Genomic DNA, 23,496 nt, shown 5'->3' with positions numbered 1-23,496 from the left:
GAATGCAGAGCGGAATCACCGCGCATATTCGTCTCTGGCGTGTTTCATGGTGCGGGATATCTTGGTTCTCTTTTAATCCACATAAACCCAGCAGCGGTATGCAATGTAATGTGAGAGTGCAACGTCTGAGAGAATAGCGAACGATACGTGGCGCTCCAATGAAAGGTCGGAGCAATTATTCCTGCTTAATGCCGCTATAATTTATGAAACTCGTAGACTGGTTAAAGTCGTTACGTAATATTCGCGGGCTCGCAATTCCGGCCGAAATCTATGACGGGGGATAAAATTTAAATTACGGAATCGCGTGGGTGGGGCCGTTCGCGCATTTCGGAAACGCTTATTATAATGCAAACGTAGGCTATCGCTTCTTTCTTACCTAATTATTAGGCACGACCATGGCACTCGAAAGAATAATCCTTGATAATTGGCTCAATTAATGCTAGTCGGGCTTTTAGTTGGCAACATCTATTTAAAAGTCCGATCAACTTTTCTCACAGTTCTTCGCGCAAGGTAGCCGACGTCTTCGTTGGGAATTCAAAGCTGTCGTCGGTCTCGTTAAAACAACCGTCTCCCAAAGCGCTTTGCGGAAGAAGTTTAAGCACACGATAGAAATTAAATCAGGAAAGTTTAGAATAATATAACAAAAATTTGATTATTATTAAACTAGCTTTGTTTCGAGATAAGTATTAAACTTAAATGTTGTTATATGTATAAGCTTAATCGGAATTCATCGATCAACCCGATATTCCGGAAGTGTGATACATAATTATTATATCTTGGAGTAAAACTGCATCGCGTAAAACGTCGCGAGTAATCAGTGAGCTTGACAAAGAGGAAACAAAAAGAAATGTGCATATGTATCTTGGCACTGTCGTACGATTAATTGCACGATGTAATTATTAATTAGGAATGATGTTTTACTCGATAATGGAATTTCTCGCGAGATAAATAATTAAAATCATTATTATTTTTATTTGGCCGGTGCAAAGTTCGGCCGCGAGTTGATCGCATGTGTGATTATTATCGTCAACGCGTAGCGCAAGCGGATTAACATGTTCGCGCGACATTTAATCCGTCACGACACATTGAATTCTCCAGCGGAATCAGTAGTATCGATTACTCACGTCTGTCTGTCGAGAATTTATGTGTTTCTAAGGTGCGTTAATGTCATGTCTTCGATGTAACATGAACGATAATGGAGAATCAATGTAAATTAACGCGCTAGATCTACCGTGTACCTCGAAAATAGCTGTTTTGGGTAAACTGATTGAATATGCGTTTAGAAATTTCGTGAGCTGGAAGCGTCAATAGAATTCATCCAAGAAAGGATTAAAGAAAACTTAACTACATTAACAGATTAAACTTTATTGAGAAATCCTCTTTCGGAAACACGTCTAAAACAGTATTTACGGCAATGTTACTCTGATACACTTAAAAGTGAAGTCACGTATCCGCTTGTTTATGAAGAGCAGCCGTTTTGGAGAAACTTTCTCAAACACCAATTCGTCGCATTGCTTTGCCCCTTAAAAAAAATGAGTTTACTGTGTAGGCTCTTAAAATCCGACCGGATTAATATTGCACGGATATCCCGAGAAGCATGAAAAAAAAATGAGAACAGTATCTCTGTAATAGATGTATATCAAGTATGAGAGGAAGAGAGATAGAGGGAGAGGATTAGAAAGATAGTCGTAAATTATTAGATTACGCTGCAGCTGTTCTCGCATATTTTTTTATCTGACTCCATGTGACTAATTGCAAACACTTTGATTTACGCGGCACAGTACATCTAAATCGTACCCTATAAAGTAGGTAATAAATAACAAAGTCGATGCACAGTTTGGAATTATTTCGTGCCGGAACGCACACTTAAACCATTGCACACTCCTCCGTTTTGCAGGTCGCGCAAGTTTAAACGCACCTTAACACTTGCCAGATGTTATAACCGCGCTTGGTGCGTACGCGTGCACACGCCTGACATCATATGACAAATTATTCCGTCTCCGGCATCGGTGTCGTAACTTGACTCCGGGATTATTACCGGACAAGCGCTAGTACGTTGTAGCTTCTCCGCAAAGTGAAACCGCGGGTAACAAAACAGGCCGCGGCCGCGGACGCGCGGATTTGAATGCATAAATAATGTTTTACCATCATGAATCACGAGAGGAGACTTAATCGTATTTCCATAACTTAAACAACAGGTACGAATTTTAATATCGCATCATTTTAAATACACTTTTGTATTGCACGGTCGTGTTGATCTAAAAAAAATAGAATATTACGCGATGTATTAATAATTAGACGATAATTAGATAATTGGAAAAAATTGATCGTGTCCTTATTCGATGAATATATGAGTTACCACCTGATCAATTGTTGTTCGAGCTGAGTTATGCAATTGATTATATCCATGCATGTGTGCTTCGATCGTTATAATAAAGTCGCGATTACTCGATACGGACACAGAATCGAATCAATAAAATTGGATTAATGATGCTGCGCTATAGAAACGTATTAAGCGGGAATTGCGTGACAAGACTTTGAAATCGCTGCGCACCATGCGTGAGGCGATTACACTCGAAGGTGCGTAATATCGAATTTATCATCACAGATTGTATCTACGCATAATTTCTTACAATAAGATGAGACTATTGATCCTCTTTTTCCATTTCCAGTTGAACTTTTCGAGATAGAATTAAATAGATTAAATAGATAATTTATCAATTAGTCTGCATGTTTTATATGTACGTTCGTACATACGTACCGATATTAAAATTTAAGAATGCAAGGTACTTTTATCTCGAGTATCTAGAATTTATTTTTTATATCACTGTTTAATATATGCAAATGCATTTGCAATTTATTTTGTATAATATTATGCGAACGAGATAAATAATAGGTGGGATTTTTCTTGTGTGAACGAATATGATATATAGTAGAATTAGTTGCGGCCACGTGAGAGACGTAATTTGTATTCTTACGCAATTCAACTCGTGGCGTTAATTAGCACGTCGTGTAACGTGCGCCTATTCGTTGTAACGAACAACAACGTTACAGAGTACCAAAGTAACGTTACAATACCGCGCAATTTGACAGGCTTCAGGATCGATGTGATGGATCCTGGATGATTAAACTCTCCGCAAGTGAATTCCTGTGTATCCCGAAATCGATATTGAGGTTTCTGTTATTTTAATAATCGAAAGAAAAACGAGTTTTCTCTGGGAGCGCACTTGGCATCCCCCAAACGAGCCCCTCGCGGACGATTTTCCGCTGAATTAGGCAGGAAAGGAAATTTTTTGCATTTCTTTGAACTTCTTGAAGCTCTCGCGACGCTCTTCCATGACATTATTTTATATGACGAAAATACTGTTTTCACTTCAAAGGAAATGGACAATTGAATTTCTCAGCACATTTCGGATTTTCATTTCGGAGTACAGCAATTATTTTACTTTAAAAATAATAATTAGAATAGTTAATAATTAGAGCTATTTAATACTTGGATATAAATCTGCAAATTTGATAAATCCAATAGATAAAATTATTTTCAATTTATATGATAATTTAGAACAATGTTATATATGTATATACACACACACATCTGTATTAATATTTATTATAATTCTATTCAAATGTTTAATTTTTTTACATGCTATATTTCGACTATCTTTGTAAATCTTTTATCTTGTAACTAATGTATTTTTATTTAAATAATTTCTTTTAATTTATTATGCCTGTAACGGCGCCACTGACGATTACAATGAACGCTCAGTAATCCGGGAATATTCATCGATACAGGTGCACGATACATTTAGATTTAGCTCGAACATGTAAATATAAAAAGTACCGATAAGTCACCACTTGTGCTGTCTGATACGGGAGGCAGCGAATGTTTGTCAGCACGTTTACGAAAAAAAATTGATCGAGAAACATCTTTGGTTATCACAGGCTCAAAGGCGCGTGCCACTGTTCGACATTGACGTATGCAAAATATATAGAATTCAAAAGGATTATATGGATTTGATTTAGTGAGACCGGTCAATTTGAGAAATCTCTTTTAATGCAAGACTAGATTTTATCTCATACTTTTATTAAATCAGCGAGGAGATATAACGAGATCAAAATGATGTTTATTATAATCGCTCTCTCGTATCAATACTATTATTATTACTATTTTAATCATGTAGTATTTTTAATTATCTATTAATACGATTTTTATTTGGTTTTTATTTCTTTTTATATAACTGTGATTCGAATTTTCAAAAAAGTGGATTGAAGCCAATGTCTAAAGTTAAACGAAGTTCAATATTACATATATTAAATCTTTCCTTTATTTTGGATTATCGGTGTTCCGATATCTAAAGGTCTGGTTTCGTTTCTGGTTTCATTATTAGCATTTTGATTGATAAAGAGAACGATTCGTCTCTTAAACAATGGATATTTCTATTTTATACCGATACGTTTCTGACGTTCACTTCGGACTTTACGATAGAGATGAAATATTACGAGCCACACTTTCCGCAGGATACTCAAATCACGCCTCGTAATTTAAAGATTAAGGATTTATTTGTCCGACATGATTACGCGATATCAAAGGAAACTTCTCCAGTTCCGTCCCAACATATATCTTGCATGAAACTCCTTAAGCTTCTGTAGCAAAGTTATGATTTACGTGTCCATTTTATAAAAGCAGCCTCTGAATAGACACGTATATAATGTAAGGTAGGATTTTATTCAACACAAAACGTTATTCCTATCCATGATTTTCTGGCGAGCGTAAAAGCCGGGCGGATCGAGAGCGGATCCATCGAAAAATTCTTTTTTTAACAAGCCGCAATCGTTGATCTTAATACGATGATTGAGGAAAAAGAGCCACTGTTTCGTGATACGTTGTCGGAGGTATGTCGCGCTATCACCGACCTCGAGAACTACATGAGGCTTATCGGTGGACAGTAATCGTAAAAGTCTGCACCGTAAAGCGACGTCGTTGGGCCTCGATCGAGGCGAGCGCCTCCGTTATCATATTTTGCAATCCGGACCAACGTCGCTTTTGAAACTCTAACGAGCTCGGCGCGCGTGGATAACGAGCTGTATTATGTATTAGATCACCCGCTAGAGACTCTGCCGCTGTTTTTCTTTCTTCTCTGTTCTTGCCTTGCCCGGAAGAACGAGTTGCGCAATTATCGGAAAGTTAGCGCGGCTGACGATGTGCTCGCGCCGCAAACTTCGTGCATACATCCATTACGTCAGAATTGAGCTCCAAAAACGCCTGACTAAGGGCCAGCGCACGAACATTGCCGTAGCGTCTTACGCCTTACGTGCATGAGAATATTGCGTTACGCGACACGCAAGCCAATCTTACGGCAACGCACAAAGAAGAATGTAACGTAATTAGTCTTATGTTACGTACGTTACAATACGCTTTTTTTCGCAATGTTCGTGCGCTGACCCTACGCCGAAGCTCGTTTCGAATTCGCATCTCAATCGCGCAACAATTGAGCATCTCACGTTGTATTGGGTGACTTTATCGAGATTACCGCAGCTGCGTTTCGATATTCACTGCCAGTACTGAAAATCTAATAGTGTATGTGACGTAAACTGTAGATTTTCAGTAGATACTGGCAGTGAATGTCGAAACGCAGCCCGCAGAGGATCGGCCGGAAACACTACCCTAAGCTATCAAATTTATTGAATGTGCCGGTTTAATAGAAAAAGCCCTGAATACGAAAACAGCTGCAACATATATTAGTTTAATATTAGATCTTGATACAAAAAATAATTATTTCATTCATTACTATATAAAAGTTGCCAAGCTTTAGTTAAAGTTTATATGAATACCGTTATTGTGAAATTAATCATTAATAATGAATTGAAAATTTACATTTCTTGAGCGTAATATAACTAAAGATTGAAATAAAAATTTTTTCTGTGTGTAAGATATTAAGAATATATGTTAAATATCACAAGTGAAGACATCACGAATGAAAAATTTGTGAAAATGTCCAAATATGATCAATTCGTTCATATACGAATAGAATAACGAGTTCGCCAAATGGTTGCGAATCAAATTGTATTATAGAACTCGAATCTATATACTTTGATGAAAAAAGTTTTATTGACGCCTGCTGAGATTTAGAGGCAAGTTTAGTATTCCGCGAATCCTCCCAGGTGAATTGCTGCGTCCGGAAAAATCCGAAGAAAAGTTTACCGAATAATACATCGAGATAGAACCATAATCGCGACGTCTCTTCATGGCGATTTCTCTCTACGTGCTGCAGAAGCGAAAATATCGTAATACGCTTTAGCTTTTATCTCTCGACGACTCTGAGTATTTCCCTTTTTATAGAAACGATGATTCTCCTTTTTCAACGGAAGAAATATCAGGTTGGTTAACGTTGTCGTTTAACGTCTGGCGCGGCTGTCAAAAAGTATCTCGATGAGAATTACCGCGTTATGAAATTTTACGTTACCACAGTCGGTTTGAAAACCCGAGAGAGAGAGACTGTTAGCTTACGGTACGTCTGACGAATCGTCGGATACGCGAGAGAGGTTTTCGCGGCGGAAGTGCACAACCCGCCCTCTCCGGGTGGTGGTCCCCGGTGTCACGGTTCGGAATCCCTCACGCCCGAGGAACAAATTTGAACCCGAACTCGAGCGAGAACGTCGGTGTTCGTACGTTTCCGCTGTGCCGGCGGCGCGCGTCGGGTCGACCGGACGCCCCCGTCGCTCTTGCGCCGTAGCTCGGGGTCTGTAGGGCGCGGGTAGTTTCACGTCCATCCTGTAATATCCCTTCTCCCCGCCCGTGTGTCAGCCGCCACCACCTTGTGCTCGGTTGTCGTCGACGTCGCGCGTTGCCGCCACCGACGGAGGCGGCCGAAGTTAGCACGCGGCTCTTTGTACAAGTACACGCTCCGGGTATACTCGGGCTCCATTCATCGTCGTACGGCCAGCGCGCACTGTCGCGTGCGTGCGAGCGTGGTGCGTGCACGCGTGCGTGCGTGCGTGCATGCGTGCGTGCATGAGTGCGTGCGTACGTGCGTTGCAAATCGGCTCGCGCGCGATTCCCGCCTCTGTCTGACTCGGTCTGTCTTTATCTCCTTTCCCCTCTGTCTACCACTCTCCACCTCCGCCTCCGCCTTTCTGTGCTCGCTCTCTCTCTCTTTCTCTCTCTTAATCTCTGCCTCTCTCTTTCTCTTTCTCTCTCTCTCTTTCTCTGTCTCTCTTGTTCTCCTTCTTGTTTCTACGTCAGTCGAACGCAAAGTCAGTCGCGTTTCGTGCCGGCTGGTGTGCGCGTCGCATCGCGCGGCTTGGCGCACCCGGGAGGCACCAGCCAACGCAGCACGGACAAACACGAGTGACGTTTAGACGCGCGCGACAGGGAGACGTTATCCTGTGATCGAAGGTTGTTCGTGACGACGCGACGCGAGTGCATCGTCCGGGAACGACGACGGGCCGCGCTCGTCGCGCGATGCGCGTATCTGATCGCGTCGCGACGCATCAACGTCGATGCCATCTCGATCGGTGCGGTGTGACGACATGCGATCGTAGCCGTAGCCGTGGATGCGTGAGGCGCGCCACGCCGAAATTCCGACTCGCCGGGACAGCCGACCTTCGCGTCTCCACCTTCTTCGCTATCCTCCGGCGTTCGTTCTCCGGCGTGGTGATAAGCGGCGGACAACGGCGAAACGAGGATTCCACGGGAGTCGTTATCGAGGACATCGACTGTTCACGGCTGACGACTCCGTGGCTTTTCGACTCCGAGTACATCGTGTGGCGAGCGCGTCACTCGCCTGTGCTATTTACGCGCGTGTTTTGCCGTCGCGGCGCATCGCGCACCTATAAGGCCCAAAGAGTGAGATCGCGCTGCAAAACGGATTCGGTAAATCCGCTGTTTTATGGCCGGATGTGAATTGCCTTAGAGTACATTGTCCCATTTTACATTTTCGATCGTGGGCTTGCGCTAGGCCAAGTGATCCTCTCGCTCCGAAACGTTCTCCAGGAGAATGAACTCTCTAGCGAGCGAGTAAGTACCGTGAAGGAGCGAGTCAAAAGTCGCCCTATGGATGTTCGCCAGGAGTGATTCTTCCTCGAGAGAGCGATTTACGGTGCGATTAGGCATTCGAATATTGTTTCAAGTGTTTATCGACGTTGGGAATATTATTCCAACAGCCTTTCAGCCTTGGCCTGAACGTTAGAATTACGATTGACATAACAAACTAATTAATTCGCTAATTCTCGTGTAGAGACGGTTGACGTGTTCTCACGTTCTTTTCAGACGAACCGTAATATGATAATTATTTAAATCCCTAGTCTTGTATAAAGCAAATTTGTCTAGTGAGTAATTTGGAGTATCTGGTCAGAATTAATTTGGCGAATTTCTCTTGCGAGAAATAAGATTAAAATTATACAATAAACGGGTCAGAGTGCGCGATTTTAAAGAATGCTTTTAACGAAGCTGAGAAAGCTATATATTTTGATGGCTATGTGATTTTGCATAATCTTATTTGAATAATTTGAGAGAAAGAGAAAAATGTTAACTCCATTCTCGTCACGTTTTCTCGTTGCGAATACACTTTTTCGGATTTTCTCTGCGGACAATGAGAATTAGAATTGGTCATTCAGTCCTGTTAATCGTAATTCTCTTTTTGAAAAACACGGTGACAAGACATTTCTCTCTGTGAACATGTATAAAATTCCTTTATTTTATACTTATACTGTCGCCAAACCCTTCACACTTCATCGATCAACGTCGTTTTCACGAAGCGCGGTTTTCGGGTGCAGATTCGGATGACCGTGTTCGCCGCTGCGGTAGCGCCCGCGAATAAAAAATCCAAACACGTAGCAACAAAAAATCGAGTGAGTCCTGCTTTCGAAATCAAATAAAGAGCGGCGTTTTATTACCTCTTTGCATGCCTGCGCGCGATTCCCGGAAAAGTTCCGCTCTCTGTAAAGTGAAAAACGGAGAGCTCTTTGCATTTTCAGTCGTTTATGAGAAGTCGCAATATTCGGCTTTAAAATGGTCAAAAAGTTCGAGATCGAGTCCGCGCCAAAGATCAAAGAATCTCTCGTTGAAAGCCATCTACGCGCGGTGAGTCTGGGATACACTGTATAGAGCGCATCGAACATCCGGAGCGATGGAATCGCAATATTGTGCAGTAACACCGTGCTGTGCTAGGTATTCGTAACTTCGGGCGAGGACGTTTCGACTATAAATACATTTCAATTGATATAGAAACGGATTGATATTGTAATTATCTCCATGTAATTATCTCGAGCAATTGGCTCGCTGAAGAGAGGTTCCTCTGCGCTGTGCAATCCGGAGTAATTAGGAGAAAATTTAACGGAGCTGTCGACGTAACTTCGCTCGCGATGACAGTCGCTTGACAGGCGCGTTCCGATGAAAGAAAAGAAAAGATGGTTAAAAATTCGAATTATTCGGACACAAATGTGACTAGTGTGTCGCATGATGAGCTAATGCGCACCCTACTCTCTTCGACCACGTGGCTATTTGTCTTCGTTGAGCGGTTTGCTTCTACTTTCCGCGTACAATGTGTCGGCAAACGTGTCAACCGACGAAAACGACAACCATTTCGTGTTACCGCATTTTCCGCGAGAAAAAGAGGAAATCTCTTCTCCGGAGGAGTTGAAGGAAACAAATATTTACGCCGTACCGCGCGCGAAGGATCGTGATCTCTTTGCACGCGGAGATTGTGTGTAAAAATCCGTTCCGCGGTGGGAAATCGGTGATGTTAACCGCGTTATGTGCAACATTTACGTCAACTTGAATATACGATAGCTTTACTGAGTCGTTATTAGCAAAATTGCACAGTATTTGCAAATTGAAAATCAATTTATTGTTACATTAAGTACATCTTATTATCGTTTATAGTTCTCTTTTTTTTCTCTTTCTCTCTCTCTCTCTCTCTCTCTCTCTCTCTCTCTCTTCTTCACAAACAATTTATATGAGCTATCTTTATTATATCATAAAAAATATACTACTCTTCATCTTTACTAAAGGTACTTATTTTCTGAAAGCACTATTATGGTTGGACATATTACTGAACATTATCGTGTAAAAGTTTGGACGTATTATATAATGAATATGCGCGGATATTATCGTTAACTTGAACCCACAACTTTGATATGATTTCTATTTTCGTTGGAGCTTGTTCGTCGCTCGCCTTTATGGCTCCCTCTCCAATAACCGAGGCGACTTCAAAAAAAAAAGTGTCATTGAGTTAATTCCTTTCTGCGGAACGCGGATTATCCCTGTTCAATTTAATAAATTTTGACTCAGTCTTTTTCGTTTGCGTATGCCTTAAGCTATTCTTCGCACACCGAGTCTATTCTTTGCGCGCGGAACTTTCTTCCTGACTTATATAGTCGTTAGATGTATTAGGGGCATTGTGTGGCGTGACGACGCGCGCGAAAAGTTTATGCAACTTTAATGCTATCTACCAATCACCATAAGAATATCGAGGATTCTGTGTTACGACGGGGCAAAAATTTGCGTGCCAATGGCAGTGGAGATAATTCAGTTTCTTGACGGAAGAAAGGAGACGCTTCGGAAAGTTATAATTATATAGTCGTCATGAAACGAGATAATCGTCATCTCGCCGTTCTTTTGCCACTGTCACAATGGAACAAATGTGAAGATCGATGCAAGATTGACGTAATGGAAAAAAATTCTGTGTTATAATTAACGTCGACTAATTTTGAGGATTTCCTTTCTCTCTCTCGTATTTTGTTAAGAAAAACTTTTCGGAGCTGTCCAGTTATAAAGTAGTATCTTGATGTGTATATTTCATTTTTGTCGTAAGCATCAGATGTTTGCTAGTTTACAGCGGAGTTCTTTAAAGCTTTCTGTCGTCTCCTCTATTTTATCATTAAAGAAATTAAAAGCTGCCTGAGCTTATTCTGCAAAGGAACGTAAATAATTACTGTTTTAATTCTAAAGGGGTTTACAGTTATTAATATTATGTCACTTTAAAACCGATTTGTATATAACGATAGCTCTTGATCAGAAAATATTTAGTCTTTATTTTGTATATGATATATTTGAGTTAATGAACCTTATTTGTGAATTATATAGGATGAATTTATCGCAAAACTCAGTTTTTACTGTGGAGCGTGAAGCTAATTTAATTTTGCTATTAATTCACGCGTATATGAAACATGATTATAAACGAGGAGGAAAGGGATGGAAATTATCACAACTCTCCCACGAGTGAACAATCTGGAAACTTTGTATAATCGGATCACTGCTTGCATTTTGACGTACAATACAATCGTTACATAACTATATTTGATAGAAAATTTATGTCTCCATGGAAAAAATAAATAGTACAAGATACGGTTATTTTACGTCAAAAACGTCAAAGTCAAAGAACTTTTATTGAAGCTGATAATACATGAGCAATAAAATTGATAATATGCTATTTATAAATAGTAATTCGTTATTCACTTACACAGACAAAACTAAATTCAATGTTTAATGCTTTCTACTGCTTACATGTCGAGTGCGAAAGAACGACTGGAAGAAAACGTTAAAGCGAATAACAGAACAGAGGAAATGATCCGTGTGGGTCGCATAAATAACAATGTAATATGAACCATCTAATAACTCTGTGTCATGTTGTTTGCATTAATTCCATTCTTTTGTTCTTTAATGTGTATCATCTCTGAGATGAGTCTTTTGTGAAAACTGGGTTCTGTGTCTAAAATTTTTGCATTGTCCGACTCAAAAGAATGGTTTACCTTTTTTATGTGTTTAGTAATGACAAAGTGCTTAGATGGGTCCAATTTTATATTATTTTTGGAGTCTCGTTTTTCGTTTGTCCCACATAGAAGTCCCACATTTATCTGTCATTACTGAACACATAAAAGAGCTAAACCATTCTTTTGATTGGGACAATGCAAAAATTTTAGTTACAAAACTCAATTTTCACAAAAGGCTCATCTCAAAGATGATACACATTAAAGAACAAAAGAATGATTAATGCAAATAATGACATAGAGTTATTGGATGGTTCATATTACATTGTTTTTTGTGCGACCCGGCACATAATCTCCTCTTATTTGCTTTAACGTTTTCACTCAGTCGCTCTTTCGCACTCGACTTGTACATCTGCGATCGAAAGCATTAAACATTGAATTTAGTTCTGTGTCTTATATAAATAAATTATTTAAAAAAATTATTTAACACATTTTTTTTATTGTATATCAAAGTATTGTTTGATTTTGAATATTGCTTTAGCTGGTATGTGGCTTTCCACTTTTCGGTTATATGCATTAATGCCGATTTGGTGACAGCTGCGCGCGCTAATAACGACTTCATAATAATTATACAGGCATGCTATTGAGCGTTTGTGGTCTAGCTTTGAAATTCGATGATGAAGTTATACTGTAACGCGAGTTTGGTGGATTCGTTTCGGGACAAGATTGATATCGCGTGCCTTTCGAGAGAAACCGGATATATATTCCCTTGCTTTGAAACGTGCACTCTACCTCGAATCTCCATGCTAAAGACTGGCACTGGCACATACATCTTACATCAAGCTGTCGTGCGGTTATTTGCTAATAGTTATATCTCTTTAGGTAAACAATATTTATTAAGGTTTACGTTATCGAAATACATTTCCTTGATTTTGCACAACCTTGATAATAGATAATATTTAAGCCAGCTAAACTTTTTCTTTAAATTGATTATTGTTGATATACAAATTTTTATTTATCATTAAGCTTTTGTTTTTGTGAAAATTATTGCAAGTAAAATATAATGTTAATTGTTGCTATGTACACTTGTAATTATTGCACACTTCGAAAATGGCATGATCTTCTTCTACGAGGAAGATAATTAGTTTTTCCAACGATTTCGCAAAAGAGTTTTCTTTCTTATGAAAAATTCCGTTTTTTTGATCAACGGAGAAATCATTACGACGCGGAAAAGTGACAGAGATTTTTCTCGTGAAGCATGGTCGATAAAAGTTGTACGTGATTCCAGTCCGTTTCCGAATTTCAGGAAAGCTCCGCGAGAGTGGACAAAAAGCGTTTTCATTTTGCTTTTAGTGACAAATCTACCGACCAAACGATTACTTAAGGCTTTGATCGAAAGAGGAAAACTAATCAAGAAAATACTCAACTTTCAATAATAATATAGAATGCATAATAACATATCTCACCTATTTTTCAAAATTAATGTATTAATGTATAGCTTTAAAAATGTATCGGATAAATCGGAAAGTTTCAAAGCTGTGTGATATCGTATAATCGCTTGATTGATAGCTAAGTGCTTGTAGTGACATGCGGTTCACCGATACAACACACGGAATGACATATGACTCGTCGTGGACGTTGCGATTTGCGAGTATAGTCGACTGAACGAATTCGCGACAACGTATATGCGTTCTGCATGTTGCGTGTGTATGTCAGCGATGCATTATATAAATAATATCTGGCATTATTGAAGGAGAGAGAGAGAGAGAAAGAGAGAAAGGTACATCGTTATGCGTTTCCATAATTCTCACGCGGTGCACCTCCGTGTTCTCGTTGATGAAATGGACGAAGCGACATTTTCGACAAATTCTGTATTTTAGCGCGAAACAAGGATGTTGTGACAATTGCTTTTCTGTCAAAATGTACCTTTTAATATGGTCGAACTCGTGTGTCCACTCTTTAATGCATTTTTATCTTCCATTCCGCGGTACATCGCGGTTTTTGCTCGGAAGGAACGTTTACTCCGAAATAATTCTCTAATATATTTGCCGCATTCACTTTAGCTTACGTCGGTGTAGTAAAAATAGTAAAAAATATAGTAAGAATTTACTACGCCAATTTATTAGCAGTGTTATTGAAGAAATTAATATCGCTAAAGCATCGCTTGGCAAATTAAACTCTAAAGATTCGACGCACAGTCGATTAGATCGATCCGCTCATTCGATATTTTTAACTTTATATAAAGTTATGTTATTTTATATAAAATATAGGAATTTATTTTTAATTTATTTTTAATTTTTTTAATGAAAAAGACAGCTCGTACAGCTCTGGTTTATGTAACTGTTTATTCACGAGTAACCGCACGCGTTTGCTCGTCAAAACATTGTATTATAATGAGTCTTACAGAATATTGAAATATTCATTACCTCTTACGGAAAATACGCAAACAATTATGAATAATTACGGCATGTAACTAGTATTTATACGGTTTTTTCTCGTTTACCTTGATAAAAACTATCCTATATTTATATACATTACGGATCGTTAGATTTTCTTATGCGATAAATCCTCGCGTACATTTTAAATTGTCGCAAAACATCACAAGGATGAGAAATAATGTGCATAAAATTACAGTTGTTAAGTAACTGGAAATATCTCGGTAGTGATGGTTTCGTAAACAATTTGATTTAATCACAGTGATGAAGCGATCACTGCTTCTCGATAATTGGAATATAAATGCTAGTCTAAGGATTGTCCGTAATTATTCAGATTACAACAGATTACATTAAAATACTACGTTATGCTTCTTGTTTAGAGACACGTAGTTAGGTTTGACATGACAAAGTCTATCGCATAACGTTTTGCAATATGTTTTATACGACACATCTGCCGTTTTTAATCGAAGAAAATCGTACGTAACAACACTCGTAAAAGCAAATTCGCGAAATATTGTAAGCAGTTTTGATTAATTAACTTTGTTAGCAACGATTTAAATGCAAGAGAAGACATTTTTATCGCATAAAGTTTGGTCCAAATTGGACGCACGACGCATGTACTTTCAGTCAAACTGTTATTCCCTAGTTGACTGCAATCAATCATGCTAATTTGCGCCGAAGTGGTGGACGCATTCGGGCGTGTTCAGCCTCAAATCCATTCCGTGCATCGAATTTTGGACGACATCAAAATTCTAAATTGATATGCGGCGTAGTTATCGCGGTTACTGGAAAACGAATCTCTCGCGGCATCCGTTCGGCATCCGAGGTTGGCAGTTTTCCGTTCAAACAAACGTCACGCCGTTTTATCCGAACAACGAGTAAACGAGTACTGTATAAACAGCGTAGTGGATTTTGTAAACTCTTCCGCGTAAGCGCACAGTGATTCGTCCAGAAATTATTGGTTTCCATTACGAAATCAAATAATACCGACTGAATTACGAAAGATGCGCCGATGCATACTTGCATATTACGCTTTCTCTATCGCGTTGTTATTTTGCGATCTTGGAATGCCGACGACGACGGCTCGTACGCGCCCACGTATTTCGATCTTCAATTTTTTTGAGGGTAAAAAAAGATATGATCGATAGCCCCGTAGGACGAGAATGTAAAGGCGCGGTTAGCAGGCGTCCGTCGTTGGCACGCGGCGCAACACATAATCGCTTTGTCGTGCGGAAAAATTGGAACGGGGCGTCATGCGGCTGTAAACCCCTTTTTTTTCTCCTGCGGGACACCCCTTTTTTGCGTGTATAGTTTGCAGCGCGCCGCTCGGCGAGAAGTTCAATATCGATAAGATGGATTCTTTATATCACGATTATATACGATGTGATGGCGTCTTAATAAATCACTCGCCGCGCTCCGCTGTAGCGGGAAAATTGTTGCAATTCACAACGCGTACCTCAACCCGCTCGTCAATCTCGCGTCGTCCTCAGTTTTTCAACACACAAGAGCACAGCTTTATATCGTAACTTAAAGAAAATGGTTTATTCGTTTGTATTTCGTATTATTCGCGGATTAAATGTCGTTTTAGCTTTCTCGTACTTTTGCAATCGTTTGCATCGTGGTTTATTTCATAATCTGTTTACCCGCTGTAACTTCGGCGTTGCTGACTGCCCGTCCCGCTTGCTTTTCGATCTGGCTTTACGGTCGTTTCTCATCGTTGCTCGTGGAACAAGCTCGCAGGCAGATTAAAGATACACTCTCGCGTTACTCGGTACTTTTAAGCCAGTACCTGAGAGATAACCTGTCCAGAACTCGTTTCGTATTCGGTACAATCCTTCACGGAACATCGACCGAGCCCGTTCCATTATGCATTCTGTACCATATCGTCGATCGCAACGCGGTTGATAGCGTCTCACGAGACTCGCGAGTTCTCTCGGAGAGATACGAGATAGCAACATCAATCAAAGTCTTGAAATTTTGGAAACCGCGGATTCCCGAAGAGTTATAGCTCGTTAAACCGCGACAATTAATCCTTTAGATCCCCTGTGGAAAATCTATTTGTTACGTTAGTCAATCTGCATGAGATATTGCGTCGAGATTGGTATTGCCTCCGATGTCCAGCTTCATCTAGGAGAAACGAGCTTGTTACGGAAGTATAATTTTGGTGCGTGTGGGCGAATACAACTCGGATTACAGAGTTACGCCAATGATCATTACAACGACGGACGCACAAACTTGCGTCAAATTGCTGCCTGAGGAATCAGATTACCTAGTGATAAGAAATAAAAGTATCTGTAAAGGATCTGTAAAGAAAGAAAAGAAAGATAGAGAGAAAACGGTGGTATCTTCCTAAGAATGAACAATTACGTTACGAATTTTTTGTCTGACTTAAAAATACAAACGGAAAAAGAAATCTACTGTGATGCAGGATAATTTTCAAAATGTTTCTTAATAATAACTGAGAGTAATTTTATTTAAGACTTATACGAAGACATCAAATATTTCCAGATTTACATGTTAGTTCCACGCGCGCGTAATGTTTGCGTAGCGCTGCAACGGGAAATTCAACTTCGAGTTAGTTATCACATACGCATATCGCGTTTCCGGTTCCGCGTCTATATTCGCGTTGTCGTTAAGTTACTAACAGGATAATTGGAAATTGGATGGTTTCAACCGGGTAATTAGAACACTCGCTGAGTTGGAGTTGCGCGAGCTCTGGTAGTGGCAATCGTAATGTGACATTAATCCCAAAGGATTAATTAGCAATACAACGTAATTGCCAATCGGTAGAGGTGTAATGACGTATAGAGCGGTAACAACGAGTTGATAGTAAACGATTAGGAAGGAAGTGAGAGGAAAATATATTGATTGTCCGTTTGTTCGACGCGCATCAATAGCTTACTTATTATGCATCTAGCTCAAATTTTATCACGGTATTAACCGAGCATATCTCAATTTCTCTATTATTACGCTTGGAAAACGGAACTTGGTATTGCTGGGTTTATGCACACAGTGTAGGATCCAAATTTAGTAAACCATTATTTCGATTCGGTGTTATATTATTAGTTGTATTCGACTTTTCGATTTTATTTATTCTACAGTCAAGACGACTCGATCATCTCTCAGCGGCAGCTCTTTCTCTCTCTCTCTCTCTCTCTGTCTCTTTTTCTTTCGATGTTACTTCTGAAAAGATTTTTAGCACAAGTCACGAAGTGATTCTCGAGTGCAGCAGATGGAAGTTGAAGAGTTCTGGAGACGGAGAAAGGCTGTTCTCCGATCGGTCCCGCAAGTTGGTCAACAAGAGCCGCTACAGTTGAAATAGCTATCGTGTTATCGAAGCTGAATATCGAAGAGGTGTCGATCGCGCACATAGAGGTATACATATATCTCGCTTATGTATACCGATATTTATTTCTATGTCGGACGATCGGCTAATCGAGATTCCGCGAATTCCAGTCCCGTACGCGGAATGTGAGAAATGCGTTTGGCGGTGAGCTACGCCTCCGATCGCGCCACTTAGATATGTGATTATCGTATTGTATGCGCTTGTAATAGAGCTGTCAGTCACTTAACCGATGCGAGCGGAATGTTACATATGTGGACATGTATTTTTTATCAGATAGCTTCATCATTATACGACGCTAACGAGTATATATATATTCGTATGAATAGAGAGGTCGCGAATGTTAATTGCGTCCTTTCATTCTTGCGAGACGCCATCAATTATCTATCGATCCTTGTTCTTATTTGTAATTAATAAAAGGCTTCGTAACGCGCGCGTGACATTTCAAAAGAGTACGAAACTGTTATCGATTGCTTCCGCCGTTAGACGTCGGCACTTTCTTCCTTCTGTAAGGCCAGCATTTCAAGGAAACGGTGTCGGGGAATGAATAGATACACCTTCGCTTCGATCTCGAGAATATATACGGTCCTTTAAAGCGCCAAGCCCACCTGATTACTGCCGTTGTTGACATAGACTTATGTCAAAGAAACTGACCTTCCTGTCGAAAAAAGGGAGCTTTTTTTTGTATAGAGGTGTGATACTCCAAGAAGGAATTTACGAAGAATTTATCTAAAGTGTCAAGCCAAAGTGTCAAGGCAAGGAGCTAGGGATTATGCGATGCATATTTTCTTTATAATTCGTGCATAAATTTATTATAATTAATTTATTGAACACAATAGCGTGGTGATGTAGATAGTAAGCGTGCTGTATAAAATAATGGCTAATGTAAACAAAAAGTTTTGGAGCTTAAAGAAGATTTTCAAGCTTATTTTTACTAAGAGAAATCCGCAGATCTTCCTCAAGTTACGCCTCTCCGATCTTAATGAAGATTTTAAAGAGCGTGGGAAGTAAAAATAATTGTAAAAACTTGCTAAGAAAGCATGTTAAATTTCTAAATGAATATGTACCGCGGAAAGAAATGACGGATACTCGATAATTTTGATGTTATAAGAAGCGTCTGTTCAGTGTTTTTAATACTTATTCGACATAATGAAAGCCGGAATCGCGCGCTTAGTATAACGACCATCGTAATGCGAGACTGTCCGATCTACTTTTATATGGCCATCTTTATATATAACTTCTTCTCGACGTTTATGTTATAAGAACAGAGTGTCCGCTTTAGACGACAGATCGCTAAACTTCTACCACTTTTATTATACAGTGACAAAGCGCAAAATTCTTGTCGTATTAGTCGTACTTTTCTTCTCGTATTAGTTAGATTACTTTCTAGCCGTTCCATGTGAAGATGAATGACTTCACCATAACTTCAATTTTTATTTCCACTTTGTTCTCTGAGTATTTATAATACAAACATATTGTTTCTATTTGTACAGATTTTATTAATACTAATATGTAATTATATATATATTGGGCATTAGTTTTATTAGTACATATTGGATCACCTATTGTGCTCAGTTTATCGATCAAACGTATTATAGTCTGTAGAAAAGAATTAACCGACGAACCATCAGTTACCGTTCTCCAAGTGACATTTTTTTGTACTCGCTTGAGATTAAACTCACTCGTGTGACGTAGGCACAACTCTGAGATTGGATCTCAGCGGAATATTCATCAGTTTCTCGTCTTATTCATGGCAAGTGCTTTACCGCCGAGTATATTTCTGTTTGGTAACCATACGCTTGTATATATGTTCGTGCGTGCCGTCGTCGCGTCGAAAACAAGCCAAGAAGTTTTGCGCTGTAAAAGTGAAGGTCAAACGATTCGCGTACGCGAGCCGATTTCGTAATTATTATTTTCCCGTTCCTCGATTTATGTTTCGTCTCGGTCGCATTATTTGATTAGGCCCACGCGTGTTTGCGGTATTTTACCCAGGATCTCTCTTGATTATGTCGGTAATTATTGCGATCGATAATTACCCATTGATACATTTATTAATTTCGTTATTGACAGTGGGCGGATGTTTGTCGGTGTCGCGAGTGGATTGCAGGAGTTCGTCGAACAATATTCCGGAGTGGTCTAAATGCGATCGTTAGAGTAGCTTTTAGCGTGATACAGAGAGTTCATTGCTCCATTTACACCGTCGTTCTCTCGCTCGTAAAAGCGAGATCCTCATCCTCCCGTCTCATCGCCAGTCATGTATATAAACTATGTTTATTTCTACCGGTGATATGAATCCGCGATTCGCTGTGCATACTCTCCGTGCGCAATCTGCCTTTCAGCCGACGACATATTCATCCAACGTTCTCCCGCGGCACGTGATTCACTCACGTGCACGGAACGCTTTCACTGTAAGGAGGATATAACAAGCGCGTAAACATCGTATTATCGAGAAAAACGGCGTTCCTTCGATTAGGAGCGATCGCTTCCGTCGTGCGATGATTGGTCGAAATCGCTCACACACGATGACGAATATGTATATTACGGGCATTTCCTGTGGGGGGCAGGTCCGCATTTATAAACTGCGCACTTGGAACAGTGTTGAGTATATTCGTGTATATGTAAGAGCGCATTTTACAATTCAAATTACAGCATTATCGGTTACGGCAGCTATGTACGTGCATGTGTCCGTGTGTGAGTAAGAGGTGTCATCACGTATATATATCGTCTCACGGTATCAATAAGGCAATACCGTCTTATTACACTTGTGCGAGATACATTATTATATAGCGAACGGAGTCTTAGAACTACCTTAATTTTAAAGAAACACTTTTTCGAACAGTTTGGAGTCGATCTTTTCTAGCTGAAATGTCAAGATAAAAGTTATTATTATAGCGTTATCTCGTTGTTTTGTTGCCCCACACACACTGTTAAATATTAATGGATGAAATTTAAATCAGTATTTAAATGAAATAACATTTTGTTATTTTCAACTACCATGTGTGTCGAAATCGATTATTTTAACACAAAATAGTATTATTTAACTTCACTTGTTTAGTTAAATTAATGACATATTGAGTAGGAGCAGTGACGACCTATGGCAATGGTTAAAAATGACTCAAATTGAGTATAATTTGACACTACGAATTTAACAATGCATAGCTGTTCTGCAAGTGAAGCGTGCGCTCTTTAATTTTATGCAGCGACATCGTTGGCAAAAATTAAATTACGATTGCACCAATCTCTATAGATTGCAAATATTATACGGTCTCGTGTTTCTGTTAAGCAGTCGTTTAATTAAGATGTCATTGCTATTACGGTGTGCCTATCCTTTGTGTGTACAGCGTTTCTGATGACGGCGCCGCTGTTTGTCTTAGGTTAGCGACACGGTGTTCTTCGTTCGTTCTGTTTAATTAATATTTGTTGGCCCGCAAACGCAGAGGTGTATCACGTGCGGTAGTAGAACAATCCCCACGAGTCTCGGTCGCGCGTCGCGTCGCGTCGCGTTGTCTTGTAGTTGCGACTTCTGCACACGGAGTTACGGATATCTGCGCGTTCTCGCCGCATCGTCTCGCAACGCCTCATCGAGGTGTTATTATCTCGTTGCTATTATTTTAAAAACAATACGTTGCAACACGATTAAAAAGATGGGTGTAGCGTGCTGGTTTAACGATACATTAAACCCGCATTATATTTCGACCTTCATCGAAGTAATTCCGCTTTAATGCCGCTATTATACTCGACTTACATGCCGACGCTATTTCCGCCGGGTTACACGTGGCCTCCCGCGTACAAGCCCGCGCAATAAACACTCGAGGCAGTTTTTCTCTCCCTTCTTCGTTACCTTCGACATTACACGGAGTTCCCCCCCGTGTTTCACCTCCGCATTTTTCTCACAATATCGCGCCTTACCGCGCGAAATGTACGTTATTACGATCGTAATTCGCGATTGATGGAATCGTCATTTACTCGAAATTCTTAGGATCGATAATCCCAAGTCCAGGTGAACGTTCAGGTTGAGGATTGCTATACCGTCGGCGTCGGGAGATTTCAAAGTTGACTTTCCATCGGCAAAAGTTTCATACGAAAGCCGCCGCAATACTTTATCCTTCAATTTTTCTTTTGGTATCCTCAAAATTTAATTTTACATTAAAATTCAACGAAGTTAAGAATTCTTCGACATAATGCGATGTAAATTTTTCCCGCGGAATATCCAGAAGCGTGATGTGATTACGTGCGAACGGATAAAAAATTCTGTTGAGATAAAATTCTATGTTGTGTTACAATCGACCTCGAGCTTGTCCATTAAGCCCTCGATGTAACTTTGATGAACGTTCACGTCGACGCGACGGTGTTTCGCGATCGAACATGCGGAATCCTTCCACGTGCACGATGCGATTGTTACCGCGGATCCTCCCTTCGGGGTCCGCCAATAAATTTTTCTAGTTAACAGGCCGCCAATTGCGGACCGAAGAACACACCGATTCATCCCTCGGGGATTTGCCTCGGCAGACCGATATCCGCCGATAAATTTCTAGCTGTCTCATTTGAGGAGATACTCTATCGTTCACTAGGAGAAATGCAAACAGAGTTAAAATAAAAGACAAACAGAAGCCGCCGCGGATAATGATACTTGGCCTTGGATTGATATAAAGCGTGGAAGAATCTGTCGTTAGAACTTGATTAGATCGTTTTATTCTGGGATACCCTACATCAAAGCGACAGACAAAACTCCGCGTTATTCAACTTTGTTGAATCGAGATAAACTGTGACGGCTACCATGCGGATAGTATTGCTCATACAAATGTGACAGAAATCGTTGCGGCGTATCGCGATATCGCAACAAAGTGCGACGCGAATTTCTACGCTTTTATATTGCGGGACATAAAGTTTTGGTAGCGCGTTTCCGTTTTTTGTCATTTGAATTTCAAATATTCCACGCCGGTGTCGAGATACGGCTGGGGAATGCCGCGGCAGCGTTTCCTTTTTGCAACGATATTTCCCTTCATCTTAGCTTTCCTTTCTCGATTACATAGACTTTTGTAGATTGGATGTTGAGCTTAACGCTTTTCCATGCCGGATATTATATTTCCTTAGAAACGGCCTGGATTAAAATCGACAATTTAAAAATGACGCATTGAATCTCCGCGCTTGTCGAACCTCGCTTTTCGTTTATTAAAACGCGACGATGTCATTTTTGTGAACGAACGACAAATTAATAGCGGCGACTGTGGCGACCCGTGGACCACTGTGCAACGTCGGCCGTCGCGTTCACGCGCTCTTGTGTTGCACAGTGCATATTAATGAATTCCTCTCTTCGCGCCCCACGCGTCAAATTAGCCGAGCGATAATCATTACAAACGCCACTATGCGCCATTCACTGGCAAACGAATCTATCGCGTGCGCGAGACGAGCTCTCCGAAATGATTCTCTTTGAGAACGTAACGAGTGACCCGCGGGCGCTTTGTCGCGTTGACGCGCGAGAGCGCAGCTCATCTGCGCTGTGTGGTGCATTGCTTACCGCAACGCGCGTTTCACTGTTGTTCAATGGACGCGCGAGCGCGAGTTTTCGCGCTTTCAAAAGCACCGTTTACAGATGTAACAAAAGGCTCCCCGGCGTCACAGACTGCGATTTCATTCAGCACCTCGCCATAATCGTTGGAAATACTCGATAAAAGCGATACAACATCGGCATATTGATGACAGGCGGTATGGTCTGACAAAGCGCCGCGCGTGGAAAGAATTGCCTGCCGTTGAAACACTTGTCATCTTTATTCGTAATCGTGGAACGGACACGTTACGTCTGGCGTACGACGAACCGTACGATCGTATATCAGCGAGATCGAGTTATTAACACGAATGAAGGATGACATATTTACGATCCTTACATGCGAAGGCGTTCGTGCCTGCATTTCTGACCAACGGAGTCCTTCAATCCTCACGTGTAATTGGATTACGTAACGTTTCTCAAGGCTGGTTCTGACGTCTTATTACCAATAAAAAAAATGGCAG

The 23,496-nt window shown here is 40.3% G+C and overlaps 1 protein-coding gene across 7 annotated transcripts in view; it reads left to right on the top strand.

Moving 5' to 3' along the window:
• The window catches only part of Dnc (phosphodiesterase dunce), a 299,778-nt gene that overhangs the window by 109,893 nt on the left and 166,389 nt on the right, over nucleotides 1-23,496 (top strand). For 3 of the 7 annotated variants that reach the window (XM_071775387.1, XM_071775386.1, XM_071775384.1), the window contains exon 1: nucleotides 6,950-8,017. The exons of 3 other annotated variants lie outside the window; for them this stretch is intronic. The gene's annotated coding sequence lies outside the window, so the exon portion shown is untranslated. Of the gene's footprint in view, nucleotides 1-6,949; nucleotides 8,018-23,496 lie in introns of those variants that run through there. One more of the 7 variants, XM_071775385.1, reaches the window with a different exon arrangement.

Source organism: Temnothorax longispinosus, chromosome 4, assembly GCF_030848805.1.
Source record: "Temnothorax longispinosus isolate EJ_2023e chromosome 4, Tlon_JGU_v1, whole genome shotgun sequence".
NCBI lineage: Eukaryota > Metazoa > Arthropoda > Insecta > Hymenoptera > Formicidae > Temnothorax > Temnothorax longispinosus.
The sequence above is the reverse complement of the archived record's forward strand: the minus strand, read 5'-3'. Positions and strand labels throughout refer to the sequence as shown.